Genomic DNA, 16,685 nt, shown 5'->3' with positions numbered 1-16,685 from the left:
GAAATGGTTGTCTTTGGTTGTTAATGCTGTAATCTATCGGAGATGCTGAAGAAAATAAGAAAATTTAATCACATACTAATTTATACATAAACCCGCAAAACCCGCGATTACGTCGTTTTAAGAAAAATGGTCGATTTTGGGATTTTTGTGGTGTTTATGGGGTTTGTGTGGAATAAAAAATGATATAAAATCAGTTCTCAATATGCATAATCAGTCCAAACCAAAAAATTAGAAAATATCATATTTTATACATAAATAGATTAAAAAATAGAAAAATAAAAAAAAGATATTTACATTCGAAAAATGAGAAAAAATAAGATTTATGTGTATGGATGTGTGACATGGTTGGAGCATGAGGGATGAGCCTCATTTCAGCCTTTTTTTGTGTTAAAGTGGAGTCTTTGTCACTTTTATCAAGAAACACATATAAAAATGCTTCCTATACCTATCAACACATGCATAACTTAAGCGGTAGGGAGGAGGGGTTTTGAGGATGATTAATTGTTGATAAGATTCTAAATTGTGATCTTTTGTTGATCCATGGCATATAGGACTTTTATGGTTTAAGTTTAAGAGGGTCTTGTAGCACGAGAATGCTCGGTGTTGCCAACCCTCAACGACGCATCATTACATGTAGATTAAAATCATTGAAAGAAATGTCTTTGCACCTCACAATGTTGATTTCTAAATGATAAAATGATTGAGCACTATGGTTTATACACAATTGCACTGTACGCAACTGATGGTATCATTACTGGATGCATTGCAATCGTATTTCTACATATGACCGTTGTTGAGTGTGTGAGATATCCTAAGCTGTAAGTTTAGACGATCGGTTTCATTGGGGACTATTTAGTGAGGAAAATATCTATATCTCCTGGAATGTTTGAAAACAAGAGTGCAGTTTGTGATGTACATGCTATTTGTGTTAGCGGCGCATCGAGGGGCTGATCCTTGAGGTGTAGAAGAGCTGCAATGGGCCGCATCATTCAGCCGAGCGATGCCTCCTCTATTTGTTCTTACGTGGTATTTTAGATTGATATGTGTAGGGACTCCCTTTGAGGAGTGTAGGGAAGGCTTAATCGTTAGATTACAATCCCAATTAAATGTGAAATTTACGATAGAAGTTAGGGCAGTGTGTCCCTTAGATGCTCTTGGTCGCGAGGCCGAGAGGGTGTATTCTATGAGTGTAGAGAGGCATGGCTAGTGCTTAGAGAGTTAATGTCAAGCCCATTTTGGGTCCCGAGATGTGGTGCATTTATTGGGACCCTTATAGGTGGCGGTCCTCGAATCTCGATTGTCTAGGGACCATTTAGCCAGTTTATGCCTGGTGCACAAATTGGATGTTGTATGTGCGCGTAGTGAACGCCGAAAGGTCCCCAAGAACAAAAAACTCTACTAAAACTCATAAAGCAAGAAGAAGGTTTTGCACGACATGAAGCAAAAAGACAAATTGGGTACAATCTCCCCCCATGCCTTGTGTGAGCACTCCACAAGGCATGCATTTATAAATTTATTACTCTCCAAGTTAAAAAATAGCCCAATTTACAATTAGCATGTTTTGCTTTTGTGTTTGCTTTTGTCCAAATAAAGAATAAAGCGGTTAGGCGTCCCAAAAGTCGGATTGTGTTCAAATATAATATCCAATAATGAAATATTTAAACCAAGCACCTATGCGCATACAAAATAATAAATATTTGTCAAGCGCTTCAATAAATAAGCACACATAAATAAATATTAGCGCCGTGCCTTTAATGTTAAGGCGCACGCCCATCAAAAATGATAAAATTTTCTAGATAATCTGAATACATGCCATCGTCTGATGCTTTCCAATGCCGCCGCTGCTTGCTCTACACATCAATTGAAGCATTCATAATTGTTAGAAAATAATAAAATTAAACCAACAAAAGTGAATACCTAGCAGCCTTCAGCTACAAAATAAATAAATAGGTTGGAACTCTGTCCTAACCTTAATTTAATACGAGTGCACTCTAAACTCATAAGCATCCATTAATTAAAATATGTATTTTACGGAATCACCCACTGTGGAATCACCCATATGCACATTAAATTAACATGATGTCTGAAAAGGACAGGTGTCCGTGTCAACTTCTCGCACTTGGAATCCACCTTGTGTACGAGCCCCAACAAATAAATATAGTTTTACGGAATCCACCGTGGAATAAAAACCTCACATAATCCACTCTGGAATATGCCTCTTGGTATTCAAAAGGTGCTTTTTGTGTAGCTGTGTGTGGTGTATTATTGTATGCAAATTGAAGTAGATGTAAGTGTGTATCCCATGTTAGTGGTTTTAAAATTATGTATGCATGCAAAAGATCTAAAATTGTACTGTTAGTAGCTTCTGTTTGCCCATTGGTTTTAGGATGAAATGCAGATGAGAAATCAATCTTAGTACCTAAATTAGCAAACAAAGTAGTCCAAAAATTATTACAAAATGTAGAATCACGATCAGAAATAATAACTTTTGGCAAACCATGGTTAGTAAAAACAGTCTTAAAAAAACAATTGTGCAGCTTGAGATCACTTAATGTTTTCTTGCATGGAAGGAAATATGCTTGTTTGCTAAATCGATCTACTATGTCCAAATCATATCATGATTATCTTGTGTGTTAGGCAAACTAATTATAAAATCCATTGAAATATATTCCCATGGTTGTTCAAGAATTGGTAAAGGCATTAATAAACCATATGGCTTACCATGGTGTCACTTGACTCGTTGACAAATTAAACACTCAAAAACAAAGTTAGAAACATCAGATTCCATTTGTGGCTAATAAAAATCTTCAACTAATGTTCTTAAAGTAGAAATAGTACCTCTATGGCCTTGATATGGGAGACGAAGAATTTTGTGCAACACAAATGATCTAAATGGAACAGTGACACACAATATTTTCTCATAAAACATAAATCCATTAGAATAAGACAAAGAATCAATTGGAATCCAGTTAATAGCAACTAATTTATTCCAATCAACATGAAAACTGGGGTCATGGTCTTAGGTATCTTTCATAGGGATAAGGGAATCAAAAGATAGAACATAAATATTATGGATACTTGGTTTTCTACTCAATGCATCGGCAACAACATTCTCTCCTCCGTGTTGATATTGCATAAGTGGATGAAAACTTTGAATGAAAGCAGCCCATTTGATATGATGGTAAAAAATTTGTGGCTGACTAAGAATATGTTTGATACTTTGTTGGTCAATTTTGATCATAAATTCATATCCCATTAGATAGTGTTTCCATTGATGTAAGGCCTGTACTATAGCTAACAATTCCTTATCATAGGTAGAATAATTTAGTTTAGAGGGGTTAAGTTTGCAACTAGAATAGGCTATGGGATGTGAATCTTGCATAAGGACAAATCATATTCCTGATCCGCTAGCATCAGTGACTACTAGAAAGAATGGTTGATTAAAATAGGTAATTGCAAAATAGGTGCACGTGTTAAAGAATGTTTTAATAAATCAAAAGACTTTTGCTTATTATCAGACCAATGATATGAAACATCTTTCTTTAATAATTTTGTTAAAGGCAATGCAAGCAATGAAAAAATTCTCACAAATTTTCTGTAAAAGCTAGCAAGATCTAAAAAGAAATGTAACTCATGCACATTTTTAGGGATTGGCCAATTCAAAATTGCTTCTATCTTTTTAGGATCAACTTGAATACCATCAAAAGAAACAATATGACCTAAGTATTTAGTTTGGGTTTGGAAAAATTCACTCTTATCAGGGTTAGCATATAATTGATTTTCTTTCAACAATTTGAAAATCAAAGATGTTCATAATGCTCATTCACATTCTTACTGAAAACCAATATGTCATCAAAGAAACTTAATTACACAATATTGATACTTCAAAAATATATGATTCATCATACAACTGAATGTAGCTGGTGCATTAGTCAAACCAAAAGGCATAACAAGGAATTCATAATGACCAAATTGAGTTCTAAATGCAGTCTTGAAAATGTCAAGTGTATCCAATCATACTTGATGATATCCAGATTTGAAATCTATTTTGCTAAAAATAGTGGCTCCCTGTAGTTTATCCATGAGGTTGCCTACCCTAGGGATTGTGTATCTATTCTTGACAGTGATCTTGTTCATCCTATAGGTATTATTTTTCTTCTTAACTAATAGGATAGGTGCACCAAAAGGAGAACTAGTGGGCCTAATGAGTCCTCGGGTTAATAGTTTTTCAACTTGTGCTTGGATTTCTTTATGTTCTAATTGTGTCTATAAGGTGCTTTACATGGTGGTTGAGAACCTAGGATTAAGTATATTTTATGATCTTCAGGACGTGTAGGTGGTAAACCAAGGGGTAAATCAACAAGCAAAACAATCTTTAAATTGTGAAAGAAATTGTGTATGCTTAGGATGCATCTGATTTTCCTTAGCTTCAATTTCATTCACCTACACTAAGTATGATTTGCTACCTTTTCTCAATGCACGTTTAGCATGTGTGTGACTAAGCAATGGAAAATTATCATTGGTGTGCGTTCCATGTAATGTAATTTGATTTTCGTTAGAATAAATTTTCATGGAATGTGTGGAATAATCTATATCGGGATTATATTTGTGACACCAAGGCATTCCTAAAATAATGTCACTAGCTTGCAAAGGCACAACCAAGAAAGTTTTGTGCTCAACGTAATCGCCAATTTTAATTTCTAAATCATGAACTTCTTGTGTACCATTGTATCTAGTGCCTAAGAATGTAGCTTTTATGTGATAATGAGTTGGAACAGTATGTAAGTTCAATTCTTTTACCAACTTTGCAAAAATAAAATCATGTGTGCTCCCATCATCATGTAAAATAATCTTTTCATAACCATGCACAAGGCATTTCATTGTTCATAATGAATGAGAATTTGGCATACTTGGTAAAGTATCTGAAGCATTGCCTATATCATCATCATCTTCCGTGAAATCTGGCATATCTTCATGGTCTTCGCCTTCAGTCGCTCCCAAGTAGTTGATGTAACAGCTAGCTTCTTGGATTAATAATTCACTACTAAGTTGTGTTTGATGATAAAGGAGGAGGTCGAGTCCAAGGTTTACGGAAAGAAGAATGAACAAAGTGATTTTGATTGAATCTTCAAAAGTTAGAATTGAATTGCTTTGTACCAAAGTTACTGTTAGTTGGAAATTGTTGCAATTACTTTTTGAAGTTTGTCTTCAGCATCATGGGCCAAAGAAATTGCATCCTCCAAAGTCTTTGGCTTGAACATATTCACTTCTGCATAGAAGTGACCAAGCAAACCGGACATATACTTGCACTTGTGGATTGCCTTAAGAACATCTTCAAGCATTCGAAGTTGTAGTAAGGCACTCCAAAAATGCTCAGTGTATTGCAAAATAGGCTCACAATCTCTTTGTTGTAGAAGATCCCAATGTTTAATTGCTTTTTCATGGAATTGAGGTGGAAAAAATTCTACAAAATTTTCTTTTGAAAGGCCTCCCAAGTAGTAGGACAATCAATACTCTTGCAGACAACCGTCCACCATAATGATGCTCTGTCCCCACTAGATGGTTAGTGACACATTTGAGTTTATCTTTTTCAGCATACTACTCTTCATGGAAATAATCATCAAACTTACTAATAAAAGCAAGAATAGTTTTTTCGTCACGTTGCCCACCATTAAAAGTACGGAATTTGAAATTTCTAATACTTATCTTGGCTTCTATCTGGAGAGGCTGTGGATTGAGTGTTGCGTCAATCGTACGGTGAATAACATCTTTGGGTTGCGCTCTGTCTTGATCTTTGAAGTGTAGCCAGTTGTGCTTGCAAATTTTGACGTGCTCTTCACTCCTCTTGAAGTTGCATCATGATTAGGTCCAATTTTTTCTCCATGGTTGGTTTTCGTAAATCACCTTCGGCCATAAAATCTTCCATGTTTTGATCAGACATCCTGCAAAATCTCAAACAACCTCACACACTCGAAATCTCATTTAGAGGGATGAGCGTAGCTCAAGTTTGGGTTTACAAGGCTTGCTTTTTTTTAATGGCTTTTTTATGATCTTGCTTCTTTTGCGGGTATGATAATTGATAACGGTCTTCTTCCAAGTGGAAAATAGACTGTGTGCGACAATCTGCTTGTTGGAAATTGACTATGTCAAGATGCAGGTGTGAATAGAGGCTTATTGAAGGTTGGAAACCTACCCATATAGTTTTACGTATGGTTGATAAGAGGAAAGTGATTCCTTTGGGGTTATTTCGCAATGTGAAATCTGTAATTGCTAGCCTAGAATTTCATGTGAATTGCTTAGTAGTTCTCTCATTGTTAAATATCTCTTCATATTCTATGTTGTTGGGTTGACCTTGGTTATACCAAGCAAGGTGCACTCAAGATTGGTATAAAGGTTCAATTGCGATTGGTCCTTGAAATGATAGGGTCAAGATACAAGTTATCGCAAAAGGGTTTTTAAGGGAGTCATGAGATAAAGTAGTTAGTGAGATGAATGAAAAATCCAATAGTGAATTCTATGATTCAGAATTAGAGGGGACCAATAATGAAAGGCCTTATGCCTGGTTATTTAAAACACAGCAACCAACAATAATAGAAAAAGTAGAGGTAAACATTGTGCATCAGCCTAACAAAGTGGAACAAGTGGGTATTGGTGAATATGTTGTTAATGTTTCATCAGATAATGATTCTAATAGCGATATTACTTTCTGGTTATCCACCTTAGAAGACACAACCCTAGACTATTTCATCGCTTCAACAATGGAGGATAAATATATTGAGGATGCAATCCATGAAGTCAATGATTTGAATGGTTTATTTCTTGAAGCATGTCCTATATTTTGTAAAGATGAGGAAGAAGGTAACCTTAGGGATGTATTTTTTTCATATAACAGATCAGAAATATTTTCACCTACTGATTTAGAAGAAGAGGAGGATGAGGCAAGAACATCCAACCTAGCTGGAAATTCAGCAACCTCCTCAATAACTATGGAGGAAGTTGATACTATTGCAAATGATCATAGCAAAACTTGAGAATATTTTAGTTAAAACATTTCCTTACGAGGTAGATAATCTACCTTTTGGGTTCAAACAACTTCTAGTGGCTGCTAAAAGAACTTACTATTGTCAGCTAAGAAAGAAAGAAAGAGAGAAGAAACAAGGATAGTTGCAAACAACAAATGATATAACATTATGATTCAGATGAGTCTACATCTCCGGCTTTAAATAGATTTGCACAGACTTTTAATGAAGGTCATGGTAATTATGATAGGATAATTAGAGAATTAAATGAGGCTTTAGAAATAGAATGTGAGGCAGCAATGCCTGCTGCTGTCAATGAAGCAAAGAAGAAAATTACTGAGTTACAAAAAGAAAAGGTAAAATTTCAATTTAGAGAAATGCGATATCTAGATGAAATTTCACTTCTATAGTTGTATTTAGAAGAACAAGGGATGAAATTAAATAGTGGGGTGGTGCAGATGGAGCCTAAATTTACACAAATTTGGGGGTTATTAACTAGTCATGCTCAAAGTTGATTCTGGTAAGGCAAACCTATATGCCATCTAGTTCATGTTTGTGCATGGACTCAGCACTCAAAAGTGTATGGATGTGGTACCACCACTTTAGGAATAGGGCTTTGGGCTTGTCTAGGCTAGCCCAAAGCTAGTTAATATTTGCCAACTTCATGATATCTTGAGTGGGAGCAGAAGGGTCTTTAGAGACTAGATCATCACAGTTAAGATCTGCGCCTCCCTAATCCTTGCTTGGATCATCAAGGTTTGGTAATTATTCTTCCTCATCCAAATGTGAATCCTTCCTAGCTCTAGCTTTTAGCTCTTCGGTAGCATTTTAGTGGAGGGTATGGGTCTGCTAAATCCTAACCAAGATGGGGAATGCCAGCCTTCTTCATTTTTTGGGCCACCTTGGCCTATTGTTCCTCTAGAAAAGGTACTACTAGAGAAGGTCAGACTCTATCTTCCAATCTTGGTTCAAGTCCAACACTATCTATTGCAAGTTTTGAATCCACTCCTCTACCTTGGAATTTCACTACTCCAATTATTGAGAGTGCTCTACCACTTCAAATCTAAAAAGCTAGTGCTAGTGGATAAGTCAAAGAAGTCTGCAAAACCGAAGCCTTTGGTAGCACATCCTCATTATTCATGATGGTGATGGTTTCATGGTAAGCGCCTTTCCTTTCCTTGAAGGCAGAGGCATGGGTACTTGGCTACTATCCCTTGATCCCTGCGCAGTCAATCTATGAGGATTCAAAAAGTGGGTAGATTGATGGTTTAGGGTAGGGCCACAAGTTTGAAGTTGGCGGCAGAGCCAAAATTAGAGTGAGAGTGCGATGGGATAGAACCAATAGGGTTGCTCTCACCTTTTTGCTAGGGAACAAGCAAAGTGGTGGTGGTTTGAGGTTGGGCAAAGGGGGAAGACTTGGTATTTGAGTCTGACTCATCCAATTTGTTGGACAAGGATGGGAGTTTGGAGCAAGGATCTATCATGGCAGTCTAGAGTTCCCCTCATACGTTAGCTTTTTCTAGCAATTGAGTTACTCCTTCTCATAGTCTTGCTGGAGTTTTAAGTAGTGTCAAAACTTCTTGATAATATACACCCTCGCTAATCCTTCCTATTCTATCATTTTACAAAGTAATTATTTTTGGCTTTGATGAGTTGTTTATTGGCAAAGCTCATTGGCAACTACAATATTATGCTTAACAAATTGGGACAATATAGCTCCAATTGCAATTTTAGGAACCGTAAAAGAAAATTTCCCATCATACGGCTTGCCTACTTTACTTGCTTTAGATTTTAGTTTTGCACCATTTTTGTTCAAATTGCTTAGTTAGCTTTATGGACGAGAGAGCAAGAAGGGAAAGAAATGAGCCTGCCTTGCAAGGATTCGATTCCTTTTCAATCGAATTCATTGACCCGTTCTTTTCCTTTTGCATCGATATGCATGCAAAAGTGATTGTCCAATTTGGGAATCATAAAATGGGTGTGGTCATGAAAGTCTTTTTGAAAGCTTTGTATAAATCCTAACATTCATCTATTCATTCCTAGAAAATTAGTAATTTGTAAAGAGGTCATGCTATGGAAGCATAGTTTAGTACATGTGAAAAGTGTGGATCTAGAGCATGGCAGGAGCTATGGAGGATAGAAGATAAATACACAACTCATGATGACATAGACTTAGATGATAGACTAACTATTACACAAGTGAATTAGGTTTCAAGATGGAAGCTTTGAATCATATCTTGTGTAAAATGGAGAATGACATTGATAATGACTCAAACTGATAGTTCCATTACTTTGAAGTGAGTGTCAAGTACATGCCTTTATAGCTTCTAGATAGTTCCACTCTCTCTCACTTTGCTTATGGGATTCTAAACATCTCTTCCTAGAGCATATATCATTTGCCATCTCTTTCATACAAAGCCACTTATGGGAAATTTTGGGCACACATATCAAGCATCATTTGTTATTCTCAACACCCCCCTCAAATTATGAGTTCTTGCACTTGTTAGCTTTTGCGCCCCCCCCCCCCCCACATGATGACATGGCTTGGGAGACTAGCTCATAGGCAGCCTAGTCAAGTTGAAGCTTGAAACTTTACATATTTGGCAAGGGTTTTGTTTTACAAAGAAAATCCACTATGGGAAACAAAAATCCAATATGGGAAAACATAAGATCTACTATGAGAAATATAATTTCTTTAAAATAATGTGTCAAAGTTGTTGTTGATAGAAAAAACATATTCTTCATTCATGAATTGATTTTGATTATGATTACCATTCTACACACCTGTTGTGCTCTTTTACGATGGAAACATTCATTGGCTATATGGCCAGGCTATATGGCCAATCTTACCACAATAATGATATGTGATCCGATCTTTATTGTCGAAGTTGAATCCTTAGCCTCTTCCTTTAGGTCCAACAACTCCTTTGGTGTATAAGAGATTTTCCCTAGATGGTGGAACACCATCTTTTGCATTCTTGTTCTTCTATTTATACTCTTCATTAAGAAGAGAGCACTCAATATCTTTTTGTGACAAATTAGGTACATTGCTAAGAGTAGAGACAAGATTTTCATAAGGATCCTGGTTTACACTAGCAAGGAGCACATCAATGGCTTCATCTTCACCTATTGTTTTCTTCAAAGTGACAAGTTGAGTTTTTAGACTTTTGAATTTCTTAATATGCATAGTCATTGAAGTGTTGTCTTTTATGTCAAGCTTATAGAATTGCATTAACAACTTGACTCTAGAGTTTTTGGCTTGACTTTCAAAGATCCTGTTGATCCAAGTTTTTTATAAACCGTATTTTTACCACAAAATTTGACCAAAACCCCTATCAAGAGCCTTACCCATAGCTTAAACCTTACATCTTATCACTTTGGGTTTACTCTTCAAGCACTACGTATACTACATTGCTTCTTGGTTATGATAACTCTAGCAAGTGGGAAAACAGGTTCTTAGGAGGGATGCCAATGTAAAGGGAAAAAGGGATGGGTTATCTTAGTGATGATGGAAATGGATTACACCTAGGGGTTGAGTGAGTGCATAGATTTTTTTCAAAGGACTAAGCTCCAACTACACTTGGGTTCCACCTGCATCACCAAGATTTGGGATTGTTACCGTGTTTCCGACCACGTTACCGCAGCACAGAAAAGTGGAAACTGGGAGAAGGAAAAAAGAGCAAAAAAGACGCAAGAGCAAAAAGGCGCCTCGACTAGCAACCAATCCCTGAAAAATTCAAATATTCAGACACGACCCTCAAAAGGCTTCGGTATGGGGCCACGGCAATAAAAGAGGAAATGCGCACCATTAAAATAGGGAAGTGCCCCCAAACCTATGTAAAAGAGTTCTAGGCTCGCTCCTATGCAAAGTGTATGCATTAGAAGGAAGAGGGTAAGCTAGGATGGTGGGAAATGGGAAAGAGGGCCTAGGCTCCGGCCAGCCATGTAAAAGAGGAAAAGGGGATGACCGCCCGGAAAAGGTTTAGCGTTTTGTATATAAAGTTGAAAAATGAATGTGAAGCTCACTCTTTGGTGTGTGGCAAAAGGAGTCCTCTTCTTCTTCTCTTCTTCTCTCCTTCTTGCTTGTGTGTGCTCTTGAGAGAGGGAGTGTGAGAGTGTGGGGGAGTGAGTGTGTGTGAGGGTGAAGGATCTAGAGGGTGAAGCTCTTCACCATCTCCTCTCCTCTTCTTCTCTTCTCTTCCCTTCTCTTTTCTTGCGCGCGCGGCTATGGAGGATGGAGCTTGGAGATGGAGGAGGCTTGAGGATGCTAGTGCTAGCATCTAGGATCGTGGAGCTACCGGAGGGAGAGAGAGAGGAGGGTACTCGATCAAGCATCAAGGTAAGCTCACTACACTTGTAGGATCGACGGCGCGTCGGCTAGGTGAGAGATAGCCATTCGTGCTCGCTTGGAATGCTTGAAACAATAAGCGGTCCGTGGGTCTTGGCAATTGAGTAAAAGCTCCCACATTTTGGTTCCATTGCCGGGACCACAGATTCAAGCTTGAGCACTTGCGCGCCTTACATCAAGCATCGAAGTAGGGTATTCATCCCTAAAACGGAGCTTGAGATAGGTAGGAAGTTGGGTGCTTTTAATCTTCGGAACATGTAAGTATTTTGGATATTTTAGTTGTTGATGATTGGAAAGCATGGAGAATCTATTCCAATTTTTTGTCTTTGAATTTTGTTGCATTTAGCGTAGGTTAGAGCTAGGAGATCGAAAGAAAAGGGGTAGGGTTCACTGTTTCAAAATAGGGTAAAAATAGGGAAGAAGTCATGCAAATGCGCAAAATGCTTGCTAGTGAGGACTAAGATCGATAAGAGAGGGATCGAAGGTGTCAACGCCATAGCTGGGAGGGCATATAAGAACCAGGAGGCCAAAAGAGAACTCATTTATGCCATTTCAGTGTGAGAGAAAGAGAGAGAGAGAGCTAGGAAGCCCCCAGGCCGTGTGATTCGATCGCAGCACCGACACACTCACTGACCCGTTCAGGTACATCAATCCATCCCTCAAACCCCCTAGATGGCATCTGGAGGTTTGTGCTTGTAATACTTGAGTAAAATCGCAAGAACCGGGTAAGATCGGCATCGCGCAGTTTCCGTCGCACCGTATTCGGCTCGCCCGAGCTACTGCTTTTGGGCCGAGGCCCAGAATCGGCCTTCAGCCCCTTGCCATTCGGCCGCTCGGCCAGAACCCTAGTCGGCATTTGGCCCGTCCGAGTCAACCTGTCCGAGAGACTCTCCTCGGACCGTCTGAGCCATAACCTTTTAACGACGTGGCACATTCGGCCTGGTGCCATTCGGCGCGTCCGAGCGACCCGTTCGAATTAGCCCGTCCGAATCTGCCAACCCCGTCATTCAGCCCATTCGAGTAAAACTCGTCCGAGCCAAATTTGGAGATTCGGCCCTTGACCCCATGCCATTTGGCCCGTCCGAGTGATCCACTCGGACCCTGTAATTCGGACCACTTGGTCTGAATGCAGCCTTTTGCCAAAGTTGTCAGAAATTTGACCCGACCGACAAATGTACATTAGCACAACTTGTCCAAACCCTTCGGGCGTTCAGAACTTGATTCTGGCACCCAGGATAAGAGAAATCGTAGTACGCAGTTGCTTAGCGGTGGGCAGTAGACAGTTGAGGGGTCCACAGACTAGAACGCAAGGCGCTGAACCACAAAGACCCGATCGATCAGAAGTGAACAAGGAAACAAGCAAGGAACCCTAAACCCTGACTAAACGGCCGAAAAATGGACCCACGAGCCTATCAGGCCAGAAGCAAGCGAGAGTGAGTGGGGCGCTGAGGAATTGCCTGCTGCACTCACCTTGAATTCTGCACTTGAAGTACACTTAAGGAAACTGAAAGCCTGATTGGGCACAAGTGCACAAGGAACAACACACTCATCGAGCGGCGGTAAAATAAGAATTGTATTCAGTGGTTAAGGGAACTCACTCAGATAAATCGCTCAAGGAACCCGCCAATAGGAGAAGACCTAGGACGTAGACGAACACGCAAACGTAGAAGAAGAACCAAGCGAGGAGCGCCAACAACACGGGCCTATCACGACTAGTGACCTGGTTGACAACGCAGCGAGGCGCAAGGCTTCAACCATGACAGAGGAAGGCTTAGACCATCGGTTTACCGAGGAGCGCGACGTGAGCGCATACCCAGATGTTATACAGCAGATGGTGAGCAGTTACGATGTGCATTCCCGGTACGAGCACCATGGCAGAACAACAGATGCAATCATTGCAGACCTGGAGGAGGAGAGAAGGCTAGCCCGCAAGGCATTGCAAGGCATAGCCGAGTATAATAGGGATCAACAAGCCAGGAGCCTGAGGCAAAGCATGGAGCTACATGAGGTGCAGTGAGTGCTAAACTTGGCTGGCCGGAACTGTACGGACCAGGAGAAAGCACTAGAGGGAGACCTGACGGAGCTCCTCATGAAACGACTGCTCGATAACACCGTGGTAGAGCAGAGTGCCACTGCGCTAGCAACGTCGCTGCTTGCAGGGTTGGGGGCAAACCAGGGCTCAAAGAGCCAAGCCAAAATACCTATTGTCACCAAACAACTTGACAAGTACCAGCCACCTGACGACCCGTACAGCTTCATCGAGCAATTTGAGCAAGTCTGCGAAGCCAATGGCCTCAACGACCAGGCTCAACGTTCGCAAGCATTCGGAGTTTGCTTAAGCGATAAGGGTAGGACGTGGTATACAAGCCTGGATGCCATAGAACGAGCCAACTTCAATAACCTCAAGGACCTTTTTGTCAAGAGGTTTGCCGAACCTGGATACTCCGACAACCTGCTAGTACGCCTGATGAATGTCAAGCAGAAGGAGAAGGAGGGCATCCGCAACTATGTGACCCATGTGAGAAGCCTCCTTAAAAGAATCCCCTTAGGCGAGCGACCGACTGACAGGGTAGTATCGACTGTATTCATCAGCGGAATTCGAGATGAGGAATTGTATAAGGCACTGGCAGGCAACTCAAGCTTGCAGCGAGACGTGGTGGCTAGGGTTTTCGAGGAAGCCATCAGAGTCGATGACCAGCTGAAAGAGCGGAGCTCCAGGAGCTCAAACCTAGAGGAAACCAACCCGCGGAGTTTAGAGAGAACGCTAGCCTCTAGTGAGTGGTCGAGCCCATCACCCCAAGACAAGGGGAAAGCCACCGAGGCAAACCAAGGCATGGCAGAGGTCAGGATGGAGTTAACCAAGATACAGGACCTGCTGAGACGACCAACGCACCCGCACATCCAATGCGTGTACTGTGGGGGAAACCACTTGCCGGCCGAGTGTCAAGACCCTAGGTCAAGACCTTGTGCCAACTGCGGGAGGTTCGGCCACGATACCGCACAATGTAGACTCCCAAGAAGGTTTCCATACTCACAACCCTACGGCCAACCTTATCTAGCTAACAGGCCGCAACCATTCTTCGGAAGGGGAGCTCCATTGGCTCTACCTGCGCCTAATGATGTGAGACCCGCCGCCCCTAGAATGGACATAAATCCCACCGGCATTCCTAGACCGCCTGGTCCCTATGTGACCCACCCACCAAGCGACGCTCCATTTCATTACGTGGAGGAGCCAAACGATGAAGAGATCTACATCTACCCTTATGTCTCGCATGAGGACGAGGGTAATGCAGTCCTCATGGATTATCGACCCGTGCCGGTGATGGCATTGGGAAGAGGATGGGGTAGAGGCCTAGGAGGGCAGCCACAGGATCTAGCCACTTGTTGGACTTGCGGACACCCCGGACATGTATCATCACGTTGCCCTGAAAGAGAGCAGCAAAACAGGGACAAGGCTGATCAAAGGTGCGCAGAGTGCGGAATCACCCATCTTTTCGTTGATTGCCCAAAGCGGAAGCCGTCCTCTAGCGCGGTTAATTTGCCATCCGTCCCATTAGGGCTGTTTGGTGTCGAAAACCCCGATGGGGAGGCCACACCTATTCCCTTACGAGTTATGACCCGAGCCCAAACCAAGCAGGCCGGCATCTCTCTGCCAGGATCTAGCAACCTGGACGCGGCCTCAGTAGGGAAGAAAAGCTGCAGGCGGAAGTAGAAGAGGTTGGACGCTAAGGTTGCATTGAAGACCGAGGGTGCTACGACTTTAACCACTGGGAATAAAGTCTCAGATGCAGAGCTAGAGACTTCAGCCCCTAAGACAACCGAAAAGGGAAGCGCTAAGATAGGGGAATACCCGCACCCCAAGCGACAATTGGAGGCCATAGAAAAGGTGAAGGAATGGGTGAGGGAGGCTCAACAACACCTCAAAGATGCGGAACCCATCATAGAGGATGAGATCGATGATCTCTCCAGCATAAGCACGCCAAGGTCACAGCCTCCACCTAAGTCGGCCGAGGCTACTGTGCCATAAGCAGTGCCACTAAGACCAAGCCTGGACACAACAGAGCCGCAGATCAGCCACGACCGTTGGCCCGGACAGTCTGGGATAAGGGAAGGACGAGTATTTAACAATCTCCTGACCACACTAGTGACCACCCCTGTAACATTTGGCCTGGGAGATCTGCTTAAGCAGCACCCTGCCCTATGGCAAGACCTTAAGGAGTGGGTTGAGGACTCACAAGAGCAGGTCACGGTAGACCCGCAAGACCAGGATGTAGAAACACAATTGCCCAGCCTCACGCTACACTCTGTACCTAGATCCTTGCACGTCAACGCCTTTTGGGAAGGCTCTGAGATGCATGCAGTCCTAGCCCTGGGTGACTCAACAAGGAAGGGAATCGTAGACATGGGAGCTGGGGTTAGTGTGCTTAGCCACGCACTGCTGCAAACCTGGGGAAACCCTCCTGTTGAAGGTGCTAGATTTAACGTTACGCTAGCAAACCGTATGAGAGTGAAACCATTCGGGGTCCTGAAAAATTGGCCAATGAAGATCGCAGGAGTCCAATTCTCCATTGACTTGATAGTCATGAAGGGAGTGGACTACGATGTCCTGTTAGGCCGACCCTGGATGCGCAACGCTAGAGTCATCAAAGATTGGGGTAATGGCTTGATCTTCCTTGGCAATAGAACTAACGCCGTACGAATAGAAATGGACACTTGGAAGACCTCACTAGTCGACTTGGATGCCATCTCTGCTGTGCTCAAAGGGAACACTCAGATTAGGAAGCCCTATGAGTCCTTGACCAAGTATATCCCATACCCAGAAGATGAGCGGGATTGGATGCACATCCTCGCTACAATTGACCTGCCGTTCTCCAACTAGGGGGCATACGAGCAAGCCATCAAAGCGGTCGACAAGGCAAACGAAACACTTCCTGAACCACTCTACATGATGGCAGCAAGCCTCCATGGAGGGCCGGAGCCTGTTACCTTCCAAGTGCCTTCCAACAAGAGGGAACTCCAGCGAATACTGGAGCACTTAACGGACGGACTGGCAGGCAACGCAGCCGCCAACCTCAAGCCACTCCAGGACCTCTTGGAGGAGTCCGAGTGGAAGTGGACCAGGGTATACGAGCTGAACCTCAGGTATAACTGGGCTTTGGTTCCCAACCAACAAGACGAGGCAAAGCAAGCCTTGGGAGACGATGAGCAGTTGAGCGATAAAGATTCGTGTGATTAATACGAAGATTGCCAATCCTTTGGTGATGAAAGTGAGGGTGAGGTGGATACCATAGAATACGACACCGAAGGGTGAGAAATTG

The sequence above is a fragment of the Lygodium microphyllum genome, chromosome 9 (genome assembly GCF_053477565.2).
Source record: "Lygodium microphyllum isolate KBCC chromosome 9, Lygodium_microphyllum_v1.1.10, whole genome shotgun sequence".
NCBI classification, from domain to species: Eukaryota; Viridiplantae; Streptophyta; class Polypodiopsida; order Schizaeales; family Lygodiaceae; genus Lygodium; species Lygodium microphyllum.
The sequence above is the reverse complement of the archived record's forward strand: the minus strand, read 5'-3'. Positions refer to the sequence as shown.